General features: G+C 50.8%; 1 long non-coding RNA gene across 1 annotated transcript; it reads right to left on the reverse strand.

The window, feature by feature from the left end:
• Positions 1-7243: 7243 nt before the first annotated feature.
• Positions 7244-10712, reverse strand: LOC132026121 (uncharacterized). Its single transcript, XR_009406780.1, has 3 exons — positions 10674-10712; positions 10422-10539; positions 7244-8475 (listed from the first exon to the last, which is right to left on the reverse strand). It is a non-coding gene; the product is annotated as an uncharacterized LOC132026121 (long non-coding RNA).
• Positions 10713-11794: the final 1082 nt, after the last annotated feature.

Consider the following 11794-nt stretch of genomic DNA (forward strand, 5'->3'; position numbering starts at 1 on the left):
TGCAAGGGGTGGCTGCATTTTGAAGGCACTATTTCTCTGCCCCTCAAAATCTCTTGGAGACAACCTGTGATTTCCCCCTTTTCTACATTTCCCAAAGAGGAGGAAGGAGCTTAGGATTCACAAACTGCATTCTGCCACTGTGAGTATTTATTCAGATTCAAGAACTGAACCCTTGGGGCACCTGGGTGGCTTAGTGGGTTAAGCCTCTGCCTTTGGCTCAAGTCATGATCTCAGGATCCTGGGATTGAGCTCCCCATTGGGCAGGGAAGGGGCGGGGGGGGGGGTCTCTGCTCAGCAGGGAGTCTGCTTCCCCCTTCTCTCTGCCTGATGCTCTGCCTACTTGTGATCTCTCGCCCTCTCTCTGTCAAATGAATAAAATCTTTAAAACACACACACACACACACACCAAAACAAAACTGAGCCCTTGGGGCACCCGGCTGGCTCCATCCGTGGTGTGAGACTCCTGATCTCGGGGTCCTGAGTTCGAGTCCCATGTTGGGTGTGGCGATGACTTAAAAAAACAGAGAACTGATCCCTTTGTACCACGTGCTCCGGGAGTAGCGTTGCCATGCACCCCATTTCTATGGAATCACCCTACTTTGGGGTTTGGGTTTGAAGTCACCAATACTGTCCCCTCCACCATTGATTCTTGTCCTTAACCAAGTGCTCAGTTGTTCATTTCTTATTCTCTGTCCTGCTTGCCCAAACTGTATTCAGCTTTGTCTCTCTTTTACAGGTGTCTGACCTCTGCTTGCCTGAAAACCTGAGAAGACACGAAGTGGAACGTGACCCCCCTTTACCAGCGTCTCCTGGGACTTCCGGTCAGATCCACTGCTCATTTACCTTGTTCATTTGGCTTCCCCTGCAAAGATTCTGCTTCTCTCTGTCTGCTCATCCTGTACCCTGTAAGAGACAAGCCCTCTCTGTATGCTGGTGAGATGCATGTTTCTGACATTGGAAACGTCTTGCTATTGCAATAGTCTTTCTCTCCGATTCGAGTCTTACCTAAGTCCGGATGTGCTTTCATCTGAAATCTCCAGGTCCTCTTTGCAAGTACCCCCCCTGCCCACCTGTTCTGCTTTTGCAGCCTTGGATGAAATGGGAGACATTGACATTGGCTTCTAGCTCATGGGTTTTCTGAAACTGCCATAACTGAGAACAGAGTGAAGAGACCGTTCTTCTTGGGACCTGTTAACTGGTTTCACTGTCTGATGTCCATGGCGCCCACCGGATTTCTTCTGGGCCTTGAGTATTTTTGGGAAAATGTGTCCACCTGACCAGTGCGATGGAGCTCACACATCTCTGGCCAGTCTCCCAGAGGCCAACTTGGCCCTGAAGGACGTGCCCTGTACCTGCCCACCCACATGTGGCTGACACTGGTCCCAGGTCCACTATGCAACATAGGAAGGGACAGACCAGCCCCACAGGCAACTTCCTGCCGCCCCAGCCGCTGCCCACCAGCTTCCCAGGGCCTGGGCACACAGGACTCCACTCACAGAGGACCTTTGCTGTCCCGAAGGACTCGAATTTGTTTTCAAATGCTCGCAGTGATTACCAAGGACATGGAATGGTTTTTAAAACCTGAATAAAGTGTTCTTGATACTTCTGGAGCCTCTCACAGGATGCTGTCCCACTGGCCAGTCTTTTCCGCTGGGTTCACCCAGGCGCCCACAGCCCTGCACTCCAGGCCTCGCCCTGGGGAACCTTCCTGCAGTGAGTCACCCCACCCAGCCCAGAGCGTAGAGGCTGAGTCAGAGCCAGGAGCCCAGCCTGTGTGGGTGGGGCCCAGCCTGTGTGTGTGTGTGTGTGTGTGTGTGTGTGTGTGTGTGTGACAGCGTCACAAAGAGAATAAAATGAGACAGTCATAAAGAGAATAAAACATCCCGACCACACAGCTGTGGCCCCGAGGTCCATGCTTGATGCACACTAAATCTTCACAGTCAGTCAAGGAAAACCTTCTTGGTTTCTTGGCTTGTTTTACAGAAGAGGAAACAGAGGCCTTACGGAGCGGCCACGAAGGGGTGCTCTGAGCCCCCAGACGGGAGCCTGTCAGGTCTCCTCTGGCCCAGGAGGGCTGTGCGGCCAGCAGGGGGCCGTTTTCTCCCCAGGGAGGAGGCCCCAGAAAAGTGGATTCCCTTCCCCCTCCCCCTCTCCGGCCCGTGAGGAATCCTGGGTGGTTACCCCTCCCTCTAGGAGCGGCTAAAAGGCTTGTTGCTTCCTTGTGACTGCAGCTGGGGGTTGGAGAGGCCCGCTGGAGCCACCGGGTGTGGGGTCGGGGGGGTCGGGGGGTCGTGTTCCAGTGCGTGTCCAAGGGCCTGAGAGGAGTGGGTCCGAGGGCACTGCTCCTGGTGTCGTAAGACGGGGAGGTGCTGCAGGCTGCAGAGGGGAAGACTGGAAAGAGCACCAAAAAGCCGAAACAGCCTCCTGGGGTGGGGGAGGAGCAGAGCAGACATACTGAGTCAAGGGGGCTGGGGCAGGGAGGGGGCAGTCAGCTGCCAGCCCTGCAGTACTGGCCCTGTCTCCAAGTCATTTTGGGCCTCCACACATCCTTGCCCTCTGCTATACTGGGTCTTGGGAGTTTAGACCCGTTTCAGTACTTACTCGCCTCTGTCCGCTGCGGTATCCACCTGGATCAGGTGTATTTTTTACGTGGCTCTTTACCCCCTCCCTCCTTCCAGACACAGGGCTCAGCCCCCCAGGAATCTTGTTATTGCTGGGATCCCCCTTCCCCGGGGCCGAGATCCCAGGGACCCCCTGGGTTTCCCTCGCCACTGTTGCAGCCCCTTAGTCCTCTGTTGTTGGAATAGGTCAAACAGACCGTGACTCAGTGGCAGCACCAGGAACCTGAGGGGGGCATCTGGGGCTCGTGTCTTAACCTTCCTGTGCCTCAGTCTTTCCCTCTGTAAATAGGGCTAATGACATCAGTGTGTCCCCATGTGCCCTGTAATTCTGATGGGTGGAGGCTTATGAATGTAAGGACCTATTTTAGCCAGAACACTTCCATCCAGGCTAAACAATAACCTTGTTGTTTAACCCTTAAACTGCCCCTGCCCCCTTCCCCCAGGGGACTTACTCAGAAACCAGTCCCAGAAACCAGTCCCAGGTAACAAAGCCCAAATACAAGGGTGGGTCAGGCCAGGTGGAGACATCTGATCAGTGGGGGGCGGGGGCGGGGGAGGGAGGGCCCCCCCCAACATACTGTCTCCCTAGTTACCAAGGAGTATGGGCCCCGCCCTTTGGGAGCCTTTTGGGCACCAATTCTGACCAAGGTGATAGGCTAGTTCAAATATCTACTAGAATAAATTGTAATTCAATTGGTCACTTATGTATGACCTAACAAGACTGTGCAGCTTTCTCTGTGTGTTACAATTTCATTGGCCGCCTGTGTGTTGCAAGGCCCAACCACATGGCCTTTGCCCTTAAAAGCTAGTCTGTGAAGCAGAGAGAGGTCGCCCTCTCTGTAAGAGGTACGGCCCAGAACGTTTGATTTGATTCTTGATGCTTGGCGCGGAATAAAGCTTTGCTTGACCTTCGCTTTATATCAGTCTCGCTCCTTTAATCACGGACCCATTATTGGGGGACCTAACAATAAACACGGAGTGGGCTGTTGATATAAACCGGGTGAGGCTCTGGGGCTTTCCTTCTGTACCATGAGGCCCTGCAGGCACATTTTGAGGTCTGTATGACAGAATCCCAGCATTGCTGGAAATTTAGAGTCTTCTAGTTCAGTTTTTACCAAACTTTATTCAGCAAATTATAAATTCCACATGATGTTAATGGATGTTCTGTGCTGTGTATATAGGTGTGAGCATGTGGATGTTTAGTCAATAAACTAAAAAGTGTGTTTGGGACACAATTCATAGTATGTTCCCTCTTAATGAATCCTAGTGTGTATTATTATGTCAAAGGCTCTGACAAGTCCTGCAGCGAAGGTTTCTATTTAACCTAGTCTGTCATTTTTGCATCCTCCAGGAAGCAAATGCCAACACAAAGTTAGGAATGCAAGAGATTTATTGGGGGTCCTGCCTGGGGAAGATAAAGGGGAGGGGGTGCAGAGGAGGTGGCAGAAGTTTCAGATCACCATACAAGTCTGATACCAGGGAAGAGAGACAGAAAGCCCATGGGGTAGAAGGATCCCCAGTGCTGCCCTGAGAAGGTCTCAGCCAACTCTGTGGGGTGTCCTCAGCAGAGCTGGCCCATTAGCGGTCTGAACAGGGTAGAAGCAGTGGTCCCAGGGCCTCTGCTGTGTCACCGGCTGGAGCACCTGGGGAGAGCCTGTCCTCATCTTGGGTGTTCTGCAAATATTTATTCATTTTTTTCCATTTTTTAAAATTCTGGTAGAGTTGACATATTATTATGTTAATTTCAAGTGGACAGCATCATAATTCAATGTTTGTATTGCAAAGTGATCTCTGCACCAAATAGTTAACATTCATGGCTATACATAGTCACAGACATTTTTTCCTTGTGCCATCTTTTCAGATCTACTCTCTTACAACTTCTGAATATGCACCACCCTGTGTGTTACACTCTGTGACTCATTTATTCTGTAACTGGAAGCTTATCTCTTCTGACCCCCCTTCACCCACTCTGCTCACCTTCCCCTAACCCCTACCTCTGGCAACCTCCTATCTGGTCTCTGTATCTAGGACTTGTTTTGACTCTACCTGTAAGTGAGATCACACAGTATTTGTCTTTCTCTCACTTCTTTCACTTGGTGTGATGCCTTCCAGTTTCATCCAGGATGTTGCTAGTGACAAGATTTCCTTCTTTTTAATGGCTGAGTAATATTTCACCATGTGTATAGTACCCACGGGTCCATCCTAGCCACTGACTCAGGAAATGAGTGAGTAAGACTCCAGCCACCTGCTCTGTCCCAGGGAATCCTGAGGCATCCGAGGGGGTTGCATAAATCGGAAACATGGCTCTGGGTTGGGTTTACCAACACTGTTGCTGAGAGAACTTGGATGAACTCATGGTGGGAGAAGCCAGTAACTCAAGAGATGAGGGTTTGGAAAAGAAAGGGAGAAATGTATTTCCAGTGCTGGCAGATAGGGGAGGTGGCAGAGTCAAGCCTTGACAACAAACTTCTCAAATACACACATACATACAACAACCAGCCTCTCCTCTCACATGAGCTTTATAAGGGGATCTGGGGATGGGGGTGCCTGCAGGGGAGCAGGGGGAGAGCGTGCGATCATGGGTGGGGGTGAGTGTGCGTTCAGCCCAGGGTCACCAGCAGGTGAGGGGCTGTGCCGGGTGTGGTCTTCTAGGCATTCCGTTGCTATCAGGGCTTTTCTGTTCTGGAATGTTCTGGTCATTGCAAAACATCTTCATGATGCCTTCAGAAAGTTGGATTAAGAAGTAAGCACGAGTTAAAGCAGTCTTGTCTATTTGTGTGGGGTTTTATTTCTAATTTTTTTTTGTTTTTAAATTTTAAGTAGGCTCCACACCCAGCGTGAACCAACTCTGGGATTGAACTCATGACCCTGAGATCAAGATCAGTCTCAAGCTGAGATCAAGTGTCGGGCCAACTGAGCCACCCAGGTGCCCCTCGTCTTTTCCTGGTTTTAAGTGACAAGGGGTCTTTAGCCGAGCACGAGGGCTGGCTGACAGACACGCCCCACGTCATCAGTTCTCTGCGGATGGACACGTGAGCCGCTCCCTCGTCGAGGCTGTCATAAGTGACACTGTTGCGAACAAGGGTTCTTTTTGAGTGAGGGTCTTCATTTTCCTCCCCAGATAAACCCTCACAACAACCCAATGAGATAGGTCTTGCTATGTTTTCCACGTTTACTGATGAAGAAACTGAGGCACGAGCATTGTGGTGACATGGCTGGGGTCATCTGGCCGGCGGTGAGCAATGGAGCCGCAGCTTGAGAACAAGGCTGCTTTTGGGAAGCTCGGCCCTGGACCTGGGGCCGTGGGGATTGCTGGCCTAGTGGGAAAAGAACACTCTGACTCTTAGACCCCCTGACCCCCCGCCGCGAACCCTTGTGGCCAGCTCCTTGGCGGTTCTCCTCACCACCCTTCACTGGCTCCTCTCGGTCTGAGCCTTGTGTGTGGGGCAGGCTTCTTCTGCCTCAAGACCTGCCTGGCCCAGCACCTCCTCTGCTCCCAGCTCCCATCTCAGGGGCCCTGGGTAAACGCAGCCAGTGCTTGGGACAGAAGATCAGTGATTCCCCGGGCCTCTGGGACAGAGTATCTCCCCGCCCACCTCCGACCCTCTAAATACACACACACACACACAGAAGACTTCTTGGGAGACCCAGAGATTTATTTTTTAGCATATTAAGGTAGGTTTCCAGGCATGGCTAGCAGTGCCCAGGTCATTCCCCATATGCCGTTCCTTTGTATCCTTCTGTTCCCGGGAAGCCGTGTTCAGCTGCCGACACGCCAGGCTGTCGCTGTCTGTGTGAGTCTTGGGCACTGAGGCTCTTCCTGGGCCCAGAGAGAGGCTCTGACTGGGCAGCTCTCCAGAGAGAATACGAGCCCCTGCCTGGAGCCAAATAAGGGAATACCACCGAAGGGGCGTCTGAGCCGTGAGCTGAGTCTAGATGTGAGTCAGCGCTGAGCAACGTGGCCACACAGTGTCTGACTCAGAGCTTCTCCAGCTCGGAAGGCAAGAGTGAGAATGGCAAAGGCAGCAGCTCAGAGGCAGAGGAGGAGGGCTGGACTGTCTCCTTGTCTGACTGCTGCAGATGGGGGTCCAGCAGCCATGGGGGATGCCCGGGACCAGGTCGGGTTCTAGGCCGTCCACCTGCCGCCCGCTGCTCAGCCAGTGCCTGGCCTCTCCCTTCTGACTGTGACCCGGTTATGCTGGGGACACCCCTGACTCACACTCAGCAGGGAGTGTCCTGGAGGGATTTCTTTCCACCCCAGCAGTCCAGGGACTTATCAAAATTGCAAGTCACGTCAAGACAGGATTGCTTCCTGTTTTGTGATGTGGATTTGAATATAAATCAAACAGCACAGCCATGACCGAACAGAGCTGTAACTTAGTTCACAGAACTCTATAGTTTTGCCAGGACACAAACATTCACGTGTCCCATTCCCTGCTGGCCCATCAGTGCCGGAAATGTACGGACTTTCTTATTCGCCTGCCGATCCTGCTGGCATGGTACTTGGCACATGATGGGTCTGTGGGAAAGGTTATTCATGGAAGGATCACAGGCTCCAAGCTTACCCGAGGCAAAGGCTGCTGGGAACTTGAGCACTGGAATCGAGAGCACAGGTTGGGGAGTGCAGCTGGGGGCCCTGTGTCCTGTTAAAGGGGTCTCCTGATAGAGAGTTTTTTTTTTTTTTAAAGATTTTATTTATTTGTCAAAGAGAGAGCATAAGCAGGGGGAGCAGCAGGCAGAGGGAGAAGCAGCCTGCCCCCTGAGCAAGGAGCCCGATGCAGGACTCTTTCCCAGGACCCTGAGATCATGACCCCAACTGAAGGCAGATGCTTAACCGACTGAGGCCCCCAGCTGCCCAGGATGGGGAGTTTGAAGGAGCTCTTGTTTAGTAACTACAGAGAGTGTTTCAGAGCTCTGTGTTTAGAGCGGGCAGGGTGGACAAGCTCTCTTTCCAGGAGAACCAGAAGATCCCTCCCTGAGGGTGGGGTGCTCATGGCCTTTACTCCAGAGAAAGGTGAGACAAGGCTGAGCCAGCATTTCCTGCCACCTTCCTCTTTCCTCACCCTGGCAGGTTGGGTCCGTTGTTCAGGCTTCCGTGGGTGCTGGGGCAGGGGTGAGGAGTTCAGGAAATTTCTGGGGAGTCTGCTTGGAACACACAGCCCAGCCTCACCCCATGTCCGCCCCAGCGGCATTTCCAAGCTGTCAAAGTACCCGGGAAACCCTCTTGGCCTCTTGAAAATTTGTGAGAGGGGTTGGGGATGGGGTAGGGCTGGTGGTGGTCATGTTAGGGGTTGGCAGTGGTGAGGCCAGGAGGTAGGGAGGGCTTGGTCCTGCAAGGCCTCATAGGGCAGTGAGGGAGTCACCCAAGGGTCCTGGCTGACTGGGCTGTGTCGAGAGGGCCTGGGGCTGGCAGGAATGGCACACTGAGGGTCTCTTTCTGGCAGAGAACTCTTGGCCAGGACTGCCCCACCCCTCCCAGCCCCTCTTCCTTGGATCCCGCTGGGAAAAAACAGGTTGGCGGAAGACCACAGAAGACCACGGAAGACCCCATGGTTCCTCCAGTTGTCCTACCAGTGGAATGCAGGCCATAGGCCCACCTGGGGCAAAAACACCCCTCTCCAGGCTTTTGTGGAGCCGGATGATTGGTCTGAGTCTTGCGGTCTGGTGGGGGTGGGGTTTCTAAAGACTTCGGAGACTTCCCGAAACCACAAGTGTTCCTGAGCTGAGTATCCACCCCATTCTGCTCTCCTTTGTGAACCAGCAGGGTGCGACCTGCTTCCGGACTTGGAGCCCTGGCGTCCGGAGGCCTCTTCCATGCTGTGTTGGCTCCACCACGCGGCAAAACACTGCGTTGCTATTTCAAAGCAAGAAAAACCTCAGCTTGGCTGCGGAAAAGGAAATCTCTGCCTCAACAGGCCTTTGATACTTTTCAGCATTAACAACTAGAATTGGCAAAGTGTGTTGAGGGGGCTCTCCGGCGGCCACAGCTCCAGGCTCCAAAGCCCTCCAGTGTTGATACTGACCCATCTCTTTATCTCTTCTCTCATCTATCCATCTATCTACCCATCTACCCACCCATCCATCCATCCACCCACCCACCCACCCATCCATCCATCCATCCATCCATCCATCCACCATCCATCCATCCATCATCAACCATCCATCTATCCATCCATCCATCCATCCATCCACCCACCATCTACCATCTCCCCCCCCCTCTCCTATCTGTCCCACCCACACCTAGCACCTGTTTAGTAATTAGTTGATTTGTCCATTCGTCCACTATCAGTGTAATTTGTGGACAAGAATCGCGCTGGGCTTTAGCGGTGAACCAGGCACAGGACAATGCTCACAGAGGATTTAGGTATGTAAACAGTAACCGAGATTACCCATGATAGTCGCTACTCTAGGAAGTGCATTTTAAGGACCCTCACCCAGATTTGGGGAGTCTTGGAAGGCTTCAGTGCGGAAGTCATAACCAAGGGGGTGCCCAGAGCTAGTTCAGCTTGTGGAGGGTGGGTGGGCTGGCAGGGGGCGGGGAGGAGGCCAGCGAGGAGAGTGGGAGCCAGGACGGGCTGCTTGGCGAGCTATCTGGACAAGGCTGGACTGTGAGAACAAGCCTTCTACCAATACTCTTAACTTGAGTGCGGCAAATGGGTTGTTGGGGCAGGAGGACAGTAAGGAGGCTGGGTGCCTGCCGGCCCTGTGTTGGAGGAATCTCTGTCCTCTCCAGCTAATATGTCCACCCAAGGATTTTCTTTTCTTTTGTTTTTAAATGACTGATTCATTCATTCATTCATTTATTCATTCATTCATAAGTAATCTCTGTACCCCATACGGGCCTTGAACTTACAACCCGAAGATCAACAGTCATGTGTTCTACTGACTGAGCCACCAGGTGTCCCACATTTTCTCATTTTTTGGGGAAATGTACTTTTGCTTGATTTGTTATTCGCCGTTAAGTAGAGTCTGGACTCTTTTTTTTTTTTTTTAAGATTTTATTTATTTGGCAGACAGAGATCACAAGTAGGCCGAGAGGCAGGCAGAGAGGGAGAGGGGGAAGTAGGTTCCCTGCTGAGCAGAGAGCCCAATGTGGGGCTTGATCCCAGGACCCCGAGATCATGACCTGAGCTGAAAGCAGAGGCTTTAACCCCCTGAACCACCCAAGGGCCCCGAGTCTGGACTCTTTAAGGTTATATGTCAACATGTAGATTTTTGTCTGCTACTGGTGCAAATAATTTCTTTCAGGTAAAAGAAAAATAAAAGAACAAAGCCTCCAACCAAGCAAATCAGAGACAAAACCCCCTGAATCCCAAAGGTTACAGTTTCCTTGTCTTGAATGACATTAACCAGTTTTGTATATAACCCAGAATACTTATTTTAACATTTTTTATTTAGTGCCCAGAAACTTAATCTAACATTTAATATTTACTTTAAGCGACTTTACCATCCTGCTGGTTCTCTCTTAATGAAGTAAATAAATTATAAAAAAAAAAATTAGGTACAAGCTCAATTTATATTTATGAAAGTGAATAAATGACATAAAATTTTGACTTCTAGGGGTGCCTGGGTGGCTCAGTGTGTTAAGCCTCTGCCTTCAGCTTAGGTCATAGTCTCAAGGTCCTGGGATCGAGCCCCGCATCGGGCTCTCTGCTTAGCGGGGGCCTTCATCCCCCTCTCTCTCTGCCTGCCTCTCTGCCTACTTGTGATCTCTCTCTGTGTCAAATAAATATATCTTAAAAAAAATTTTTTTTTTGACTTCTAAAAGCTATTGGGTGGCTTAGTTGGTTAAGTGTCTACCTTTGGCTCAGGTCATGATCTTCGGGTCCTGGGATCGAATTCCACGTTGGGCTCCTTGCTCAGTGCAGTCTGCTTCTCCTTCTGCTTCTGCCCCTCCTCCTGCTTCTGCTCTCTTTCTCTCAAATGAAAAAAAAAAAAACTTAAAAAAACACTTTATACTTTGTCACGTGAGTTCACATTGACCTTCACTTCTAAATGAAGACCCTATGACTTGGTTCAAAGTCTCCCCCTCTCCGTATTTGTAATACCCACCAACATTCGTACTGAGTTTCCTCATTTTCTTGCTTTAAGGTTGCACAGGAAGTAGTTTCAAGTTGCTGACCCATATTACTGTGAAAATCAAAACTACTGGCCAGCGTTCAGTATTTGTTACCAAGGACCAAAGGTCAAAGTGCCACGGACAGAGTCGTTTCTGGGATCGGCTCCTGCCCCATTGTCAGGTGCTTTCAGCTTCAGACTCAGCCAGTGTCTAGAACTGTGGGCACCTCTCGCAGGAAAACAGAGCCACTCTCCGCTCAAGTGGGTCATGTAAATAGGAACATCAAATATCCTGTAGCAGAGTGTACAAAAAATCCGCTTTGATTTCCTCCCAGGAGCTGCGCATTCAGTTCACCAGTGACATATTTTTACTAGGCTTTGGCTGGTATCCTAACTACATATTAGTTCTTTCCAGGCCACATGGAAAATGGTGGTATTGGCCCATTTTAATTAACTCCAGATAGTCTTCTCTATTTGGAGCACTGAGCAATTGATAGCCCTTCAGAGGGCCCCCCCGATTATGAGAGAAGCATTCCCAGTTTCCAGGGCTGGGCCATTCAGAATCAGTTTTAAACAATGATGTTCCTGAGTGTCCAATTTTATATGTGGTGTCCACGTCCTTTTAGCAGCAGGGGAGTTTTTTTTAAGGGCTTCTATAAACGACATCTTCATTTTTACTATTTAATAGCTGGGCCGTGTACTACGCTCATGTCAGCATCAGAGACCAGATCCTAACAAAGTCAAACTCTGCAGTTTCCCTTCAGAGGAGAGAGGACCTCTCCCCTCTCTCTCAAGGGCATCCCCCTGTTTGCTGGCTCCGCAGCGCCCCTACGATTTATTCTCACACATTTGAAAATATTTCATAAAAGCATCTGAGATTCATTCACATTAAGGTGTAAACAACGGACAACAGCTGAGCGCACCACTCTTCTCTGGTCGACACCCGCAGACAGGAAACTCAGCACAAACCCAAACATGGCCACATTTTTCCAAACCCAGGAAAGAAGTGCCATGTATGTATCAAGCTTTTCTTTTCACGATGTTTCTTACTTACAAAAGGTAGTAAAGGGTTAGAGGGACGAATACCATAAACCGACAGACTGCAAAAATATGCC

Source organism: Mustela nigripes, chromosome 10 (genome assembly GCF_022355385.1).
Source record: "Mustela nigripes isolate SB6536 chromosome 10, MUSNIG.SB6536, whole genome shotgun sequence".
Lineage (NCBI taxonomy): Eukaryota > Metazoa > Chordata > Mammalia > Carnivora > Mustelidae > Mustela > Mustela nigripes.